The sequence below is a fragment of the Xenopus laevis genome, chromosome 7L (genome assembly GCF_017654675.1).
Source record: "Xenopus laevis strain J_2021 chromosome 7L, Xenopus_laevis_v10.1, whole genome shotgun sequence".
Classification (NCBI taxonomy): domain Eukaryota; kingdom Metazoa; phylum Chordata; class Amphibia; order Anura; family Pipidae; genus Xenopus; species Xenopus laevis.
Window position 1 is genome coordinate 119409162 of NC_054383.1, and position 8227 is coordinate 119417388.

An 8227-nucleotide genomic window follows, 5' to 3' on the forward strand; every position below is an offset into this window, starting at 1 on the left:
ATAAATATATACACTCACATATATAAATATATACACACACACATAAGTACACACACACATATATATATAAATATACACACACATATATAACTATACACATACATATATAAATATACACACACATATATAAATATATATACACACACACATAAATATATACACACACACACATATAAATAAATACACACACACATATAAATATACACACACATATATAAATAAATACACACACACATATAAATATACACACACATATATAAATAAATACACACACATATATAAATATATACACACACATATATAAATATATACACACACACACATATAAATATATAGACACACACACTGATGTGATAATTGTGCCTGTCAGAGAAACACTACAGATGATGATGATCTTTCCCCCGAGGCTGCAGTTATTCTGCTTCTCTTTGAACTGGATGAAAGTAAAGAATGTCATAATTCCCATATTCCCAAACACTGCTGATCCACTCACATCAATGGGTCTTAATACCATCATATATAGATATCTAGTGTTCCCAAGGGTCTTCTGTTTTGAGGGGCCATGAGGCAGGGGCATGGAGGGCAACACGCCTGGAGAACTTAGTCTCAGGGGGGTCGTCAGTTAAATCACAATCACAATAATTGTTTCCGTTATCTTTCCACAGGGGTGTAAAGTCTATACCGGCAGCCTTCAACCGACAGTACAAGCTTCAACACCCCATTAACAGCCAGGTTAGGATTTATATTTCTACTGTTCCCTTAGTTATTTACCCAATTGGTTTGCTGGTTTGTGTTTACTTAAATGAACAACTGGGTTGACACACACGTCACTACTATGGACATAAATGAGCCCTCTCGTGTCTAAGTTAGCAATACCAGTACATATATTATTTAGTTTTAATGTAATTATCTGTTAGACATTGTGCATATGTACTAGCATTATTTAGTGGCGTAACTATAGAGGAAGCAGATCTCGCAGTCGCAGGGGGCCCAGGGAAAAGGGGGCCTGCTTCCTCTATATCCAATTAGAACCCCTTCCCCAGCCGCTCTCTTACCTGTGTCTGGAAAGCAGAGCGCGTCGACATGGGACACATAGTGGGCGTAGTCTGGTTGGGGAGTGGGTGGAGTGTGGGTGAGAAGTGGGTGGGATTTAGGTGGGGAGTGGGCGGAGTCTGGTGGAAAGTGGTCGGGAGGATGGGGATCAGAGTGTGCTGGGCCCCTCTGAAGATTTTTTAGCACTGCAGTTACGCCACTGATTATACTGCTATGTTGAATTGTGCATTCAGGAGCAAATTTACTTACTTGTGAAAATTCGGCATCGTTGGCTTCGCGCACATCGCAACACTTCACCAGGCGTAAATTCGCCTGAACAACGCTAATTCACGAAGATCTGAAGTTGCGCACAGGGTACTGAATGCTTGTGAAGTTGCGCTAGCGCAAATACGATATTCAGTTTGAAGTTACGCTAGCGTTGGCTAATTTGCATACGGCAAGTACAATGGCTGTATATGCTGCAGCAAATACATTATACTACACAAGGCCAGGCAACCTTCATAAAATAAAATAAAGTTGTAATATTGCCCTACACATGAGCCCACTGTATAGTTTAGGTGCCATATGTTATCAAATGTAGGGGGGAAGGAGGGTACCCCAAAAAAAAATTTGATCTTTTCCAGCCTATCACCCTGTAAAAAGGAAAAGACGCCAGTGTTTTTTTGGGACTTTCAACTCAACTTTCAAAATGTCAACTTTTTTTTGATAAACTCCTATCTACTCCATTGCACTTTGCCAGGTCTGAGGTGGCGAAGGCAAGTCTGGCAATAGAGGTAACGGTCAGTAAAATCAAAAACGTAGTGAATTTGCATAGTAAAGCTCTTTCGCCAGAGGTAAAATTCGCCTGGTGTTAGAGTGCGAAGTTGCACCAGAGTCTATCTCCTTCACTAGCGTAATTACGCCAGTGGCCGTTAGTAAATCGGCAAACTGCCGAAATGACGTCACGCTGGCGAATTTTCACCAGCGTTTGCCATATCGCCCTTTAGTAAATTTCCCCCTATGTATCACCACATTGTTGAAACTGCATAAGCCACCCCCCTTTAACTTGACTGGTTTAACCTGACCGATATATACAGTAACTATGCTTCTATATATAACTATATATACAGTAACTATGCTTCTTTATATAACTATATATACAGTAACTATGCTTCTATATATAACTATATATACAGTAACTATGCTTCTTTATATAACTATATATACAGTAACTATGCTTCTATATATAACTATATATACAGTAACTATGCTTCTATATATACAGTAACTATGCTTCTATATATAACTATATATACAGTAACTATGCTTCTATATATACAGTAACTATGCTTCTATATATAACTATATATACAGTAACTATGCTTCTATATATACAGTAACTATGCTTCTATATATAACTATATATACAGTAACTATGCTTCTATATATAACTATATATACAGTAACTATGCTTCTATATATAACTGTATATACAGTAACTATGCTTCTATATATAACTATATATACAGTAACTATGCTTCTGGATTTATTTTGGACTGATTCATAGGTTGTAGTGGTTAAGGGGAAGGCAGCCGAGATGTGTGTCCTGATGGGCACCATGGCTAAAAGCAAATAGAAATATCACTCCTGGCATGTTTCCTTGGGACAACAACACTTTTTCATGTTATTTTTCATATTATTGTTCTGAAGAGAAGGTACATCTTAATGCTGGAAAAACCTTACCCAGCGGCACTAGGGTGAAAACAATCCAGACCTGGATTTTTAAAACGTAATCCCTTTTCAGTGTAATGGTAAAATGGAATCTGGTTTGAAAAATACCCGGCACTGATCATTATTTTAATGACATGGGTTAAGTTTACTTGACTACAAACCACATTATGCATGGGCTTTAGGTCACCTAAGGACCATCATAATCTCTTAAAGGTAAACTACTGTATATATTCAGAACAAACATGTAACCAACAGATCATTTTTAGTCTAATAAGTGTCCTATTAAAATAATCTTATCAAATGATCATATACACCTTGTACATATCAGTAAATTTTGCCTTGTTACATTTATTCCCAGGAGCAGGTGCGTAACTATAGAAGCAGACCCTTCTGCATCTAGTTACGTCACTGCCCCGGAGCCACCATTTTATAATGTCCCAACCCTTGGGTCACGCAGAGAGGTTTTGGGCCCACTCAGACGACACTAGTTCAAGGTAATAGCAGACAGGGTTTCCCTTTAATTGTACTTGTGTCTCTGTATGAGTCTGCAGGCACAGAAGCCTTATGATAGTAGAGACCAGTGACTTGGTTCATACCTGTTGCTACTTGCAATAACACTCAATGCTGATGTTAGCAGCCACCGGGCTCTTGCCTTTGTACCTTTGGGCAGTTGAAATCAAGAGGGAGTTCAGATAAACAGAAAGAGACCCAATACACCAGGGAAATCATGAAAGAGTTCTAACTATACTACCATTGAGCTTCTGTACTTGAGAACACATTCAGCGGCCCAGATATAGGGCTTCAGCACAATATATTTTACACTGCTGAGTTGTGATTCCAGTGATGAAAGAAATCCATAATGTTAAGAGCCTTGCAGAACACAATTATGGAAATTTCTTCATTTGGTTTTGGTATTTGAGCAATGCGGGAATTTCCTCCCTCAAAAGTCATAGCCATTCCTCTCAGGCTACCCTTAAATAGCAACTATTTCAACACTTCCCATTAAGTCCGTTTAGTGTAACATTCAGGTTAATACTGTAGATGCCCAACCACTTCTTCAATTTCTGAGAATGAGTATAAAGGGGGGGATGGCAAGGCCAACTTTACAGCCGTTAGATCTACTTTAGTCAGTGCAGGTGAAGGGGAGGAGTGAGACTAATGATGGGTTTTATGAACAATTACTGAGGACTGCAGGACTATTGGGGTTTGCATCCAACCAATGGAGGATCATTTAGAGCTGTAAGAGAATGAGTAGGGTAGACTGTCTGGTCTTTGCAGTTAGTGGCGCTCTGAAAATCATCAGAGTCAGTTTCAATGCCCCATGATGTGTGCAAAGTGCAAAAAATGCAATTTGCTCATTTCATGGGGCATAGGGCAAACAGCTACAGGCCTCTGTGCTCTGTTATAAATGACCCATTGTACTGCCCGATATCTGAATTTCTCAAATGAGGAACAAGTTAGACCAGTGATCCCCGACCAGTGGCTCGTGAGGAACATGTTGCTCACCAACCTCTTGGATGTTGTTCCTCGTGTTCTCACAGCAGGCGCTTATTTTTGAATTCCTGCTTTGGGAACAAGTTTAAGTTGTATAAAAAACAGGCGTACTGCTAAACAGAGCCTCCTGTAGGCTGCCAGTCCACATAGGGGCTATCAAATAGCCAATCACAGCCCTTATTTGGTACCGACCATGGACTTTTTTCATTGCTCCCCAACTTTTTTAAAATTTGAATGGGTTTCACAGGTAAAAAAAGGTTGGGGACCCCTGATATAGACATGCCACTGTTCTGCCCCAACATGACCCATTCCACCCAGTTTCCGACATAGCCCCACCCATTTTTGGGTCGGTAATGTGGGACCATTTGGAGGTACAAACCAAAGAGAGTTTAAGTATTACCAAAAATAACAAAAAGAGTTTAAAAATACAAAAACATTTATTAGGACATGAAAAACAAAAGCCTTTGTTTTTCATGTCCTTATAAATCTTTTCGTATTTTTACAAAACCCTTTTTCACCCTTTTTTGGGTGGAAAAATAATAAAAGCACCAGAGTACTTTACAATATTTCCACCTTGAAAGGGAGAAAGAGTAAAACATCAACGTAATCGTAGACAAGACTATTACACCCTCCAAGCTCCAACATGGCACAGAACAGATTAGTTATGAAAAATGGCCAATTCTGTCTGGAGAAACAGGGGCTCCTGAGGGAAGTTTACAGACACAATTCAAGTCAACCTGAAGAAAGGGGTCTTTTTACTCACAGGAATGTATGAAGAACAAGAGGTCATTCCTAAAGATTAGAGGAAAGGTGTTTTCACCTTCAGCAATGAAAGATGAATTGACCCGCCCAAGGTCCTTCACTGTGACAGCAATAGAACTATGGAATTCTCTGCTGGGGGAGTTGTAATAGCAAAGTGATCCCCAACCAGTGGCTCCTGAGTAACATGTTGCTCACCAGCCCCTTGGATGTTGCTCCCAGTGACCTCAAAGTCTATTTTTGAATTCCTGGCTTAAAGGCAATCTTTGGTTGCATTACAATCAGATGTACTGCCAAAAAGAGCCTCCTGTAGGCTACCAGTCCACATAGAGGCTACCAATAGCCAATCACAACCCATATTTGGCACCCTCTGGCACGTTTTGCATGCTTATGTTCTCCAACATTTTTTACGTTGGAATGTGGCTCAGGGATAAAAAAAAAAAAGGTTGGCGACCCCTGTAATAGCAGATACCCTAAAAGCTTTTAATAGCCTTAATATTTTGGATATTTTAGTTGGATTTTATATATACAGTATTATACCTCACAATATCCAGCAAATTAGAAACATGGAGCTTCTTTACCTGGCTCCCCACTTGCTCACTCATACCTGTAAACACCCCACCAGGCTCCCCACCAGCCCCCCTTGTTACTCACTCACCATTGCTTATTTTAATTCCCCCCCCCTGTCTGTTTGTCCATTCAGAACTGCCCCCATACCAATAATGCACCCTAGGTATATGCCTACCCTTCCTACAGCTAGTTCTGGCCCTGGTCAATTTGCACTATTAAGTTCACAATTAAATTAAATTAAAAGAACAGGCAGAAATAATTTTCAGCACAATATTCATTAAATTCATGTTGAACAAAATGATATACTGACCCAATGGAAGAAACAACCCCTTGTTCAACAGAAGCTCAATGGATTGGCTTTGTGCCAAACATACTTTTCTTGAGCTAAGCAAGGCAAACAGGGAAACTGGAGCTACTCCATATTTAGTCGTTAGGGCAGAGACAGATGTGAAGATTCGGGGAGATTTAGTCGCCCGGTGACAAAGTGCCTCTTCTTCAGGCAACTAATCTCCCAGAACTGCCTCCCCACTAGAATCTAAATTGCTGACGGCGAATTGCTTCATTTTCCGGTCACCCAAAGTTTCCTTGTGAGGCGATTTCGGAAAACGAAGTGCTCCGAGTGCCATCCTGGCAGAACTTGAATCTCTAGCCGGCTGGGTGGCAGTTCGCAGAGATTAGTCGCCCGAAGAAGAGGCTATTTGCGCTGGGCCACTAATCCCCCCGGATATTCTTCTGTCTCTGCCTTTACAAGGTAGATGATTAGAGTATAAAGCCCTTCCCTGGTCTTGTGTTGTTCTGCTTGCTGTGACAACTTTCTCTTCAGGACTCAACTCTTCTTCTCTCCACATTTGTTTACCAGTGAAAATTAGAGCTGATAAGGATTAAAGTATTTAGCACATGGTCCTGTGTGGCTTGTGGCCTGCAGATATAAACTGACAGGATAATTGATTCACCTTGTTGGAACATCTCATTAACTCAGTAGCTCATGAGCAGCTCCATAGACTGGATTCTCTTTGCATGGCCTGGATATGGCAGTGTGGTGCACCAGTGATGGATGGGTTGGAAGTTATCCTTCATCAGAACTTGTGCTGCTTCAGGCTCCTGATACACAATGGAATACAATGAAGCCTCCTTCAGCCAGGTGGATTAAGGACCAAGCTAGAATATTCATGATAAAACAGTTATATTATTCATGTTTCAGAATACACAGCTACTGAACAGGGTATTGGGTTTCCTGGTGTAAAGTCCCAGAAAACTGAGAGGTTTCATGGGATTTTTCTCTTAAACAAGGATAATAATTGCAACCAATCATCTTATGATCAAGGAATGTGCCAAACAATAAAAAGCAATGGAATGGGCCTGAAGCTGAAGCTATTTTTCAGGCTGAAAGCAGGCCTCCCAAAACTGTAGATGGGAAAGTATATTATCTTACCTTGACAAAGACATCTGAAATAAGACATGAAGAGAACTTCTTTCCTGCAACAGAATCTCCGTTCTATGATGGTGAAACCTGGGGAGGAACAGTACATCCCGCATAGACTTTCACATACTTAAAATGTTTGGCCTGTTACACCGAGCACTTCTAACAACTAATTCCCCTAAATGCATTATTTATTGATTCAGTCTACCAGATATATATTCTAGTAAATGAATTTTCCTGCATTTCTGAATATCTGGCTATAGAGTTTGCAGGCCTGAAGCATGACTTTCCCAAAGCCAAGACCTGAGCACCAATGTTGCACCCAGGAGGACAACCCAGTGATTGAGTTCAGAACTACCCATTCTCCCAAGTGCCAATTACCCTTAAAATTCTCCTCATTTATAGATCTTACTGAGGGCCTGTAAGCTTGATATACTTAGTAATGTGTAAGGTGCACTAAAAGATAAATATAGAGATTTTATTTTGTGAAACTATTATTTGTGTGTGAGCTTCCTTGCCTGTTTGTGGGATAGGTCTTGCTGAGTCTAAACTTAGAAATGGTCCCGTAGTGAATACAAAATACTGTGCTTTTGCAAAAGCTAAAGTGATAAGAGATGGGTTACCGTTATTGTTAGGCACCCCCAATAATCTTAATCATTTGCCCAATACACAGAGTTGGCGCACCTCTTCTTTATATTTAACCAGAAGAGAGGAGAGCACTCAAAGGCAGATTTACTGCTGTGAATTAGTGTTTATTGCCAACTGACAAACACTTGGTAAATTTATGAAGCGGCGAAAATTCACCAGCGACATCTTCGCAGCCATCGAAACACTTCACCAGCTGAAAATTTGCTCAGATAATGCTTATTTACTAAAATGCAAAGTTGAGTCCAGGGTGCCAAATGCTGGAAAATTTTCAAGAGCGTTACTTCAGCAATCAAAGCGAAGATACGCTAGCGTTCAATTCTGCCAAGCGCAATTTCGTTAGAGGTCTTCACTCAGGCTAATTGCATACGACGGGAAATTATATAGTTGAATAGAAGTATATTTTGAAGCAAATACATTACATTACACAAGTCCAAGGAACCTTAATAAAGAAAATAGAGTTGTTATAATGCCCTACACATGAGCCCACTGTATAGTTAATGTTCCATATGTTAGAAAATGTATGGGGAACCCGGTTACCCAAAAAAAGTTTTAAGGACTTTTGCAGGCTATCAC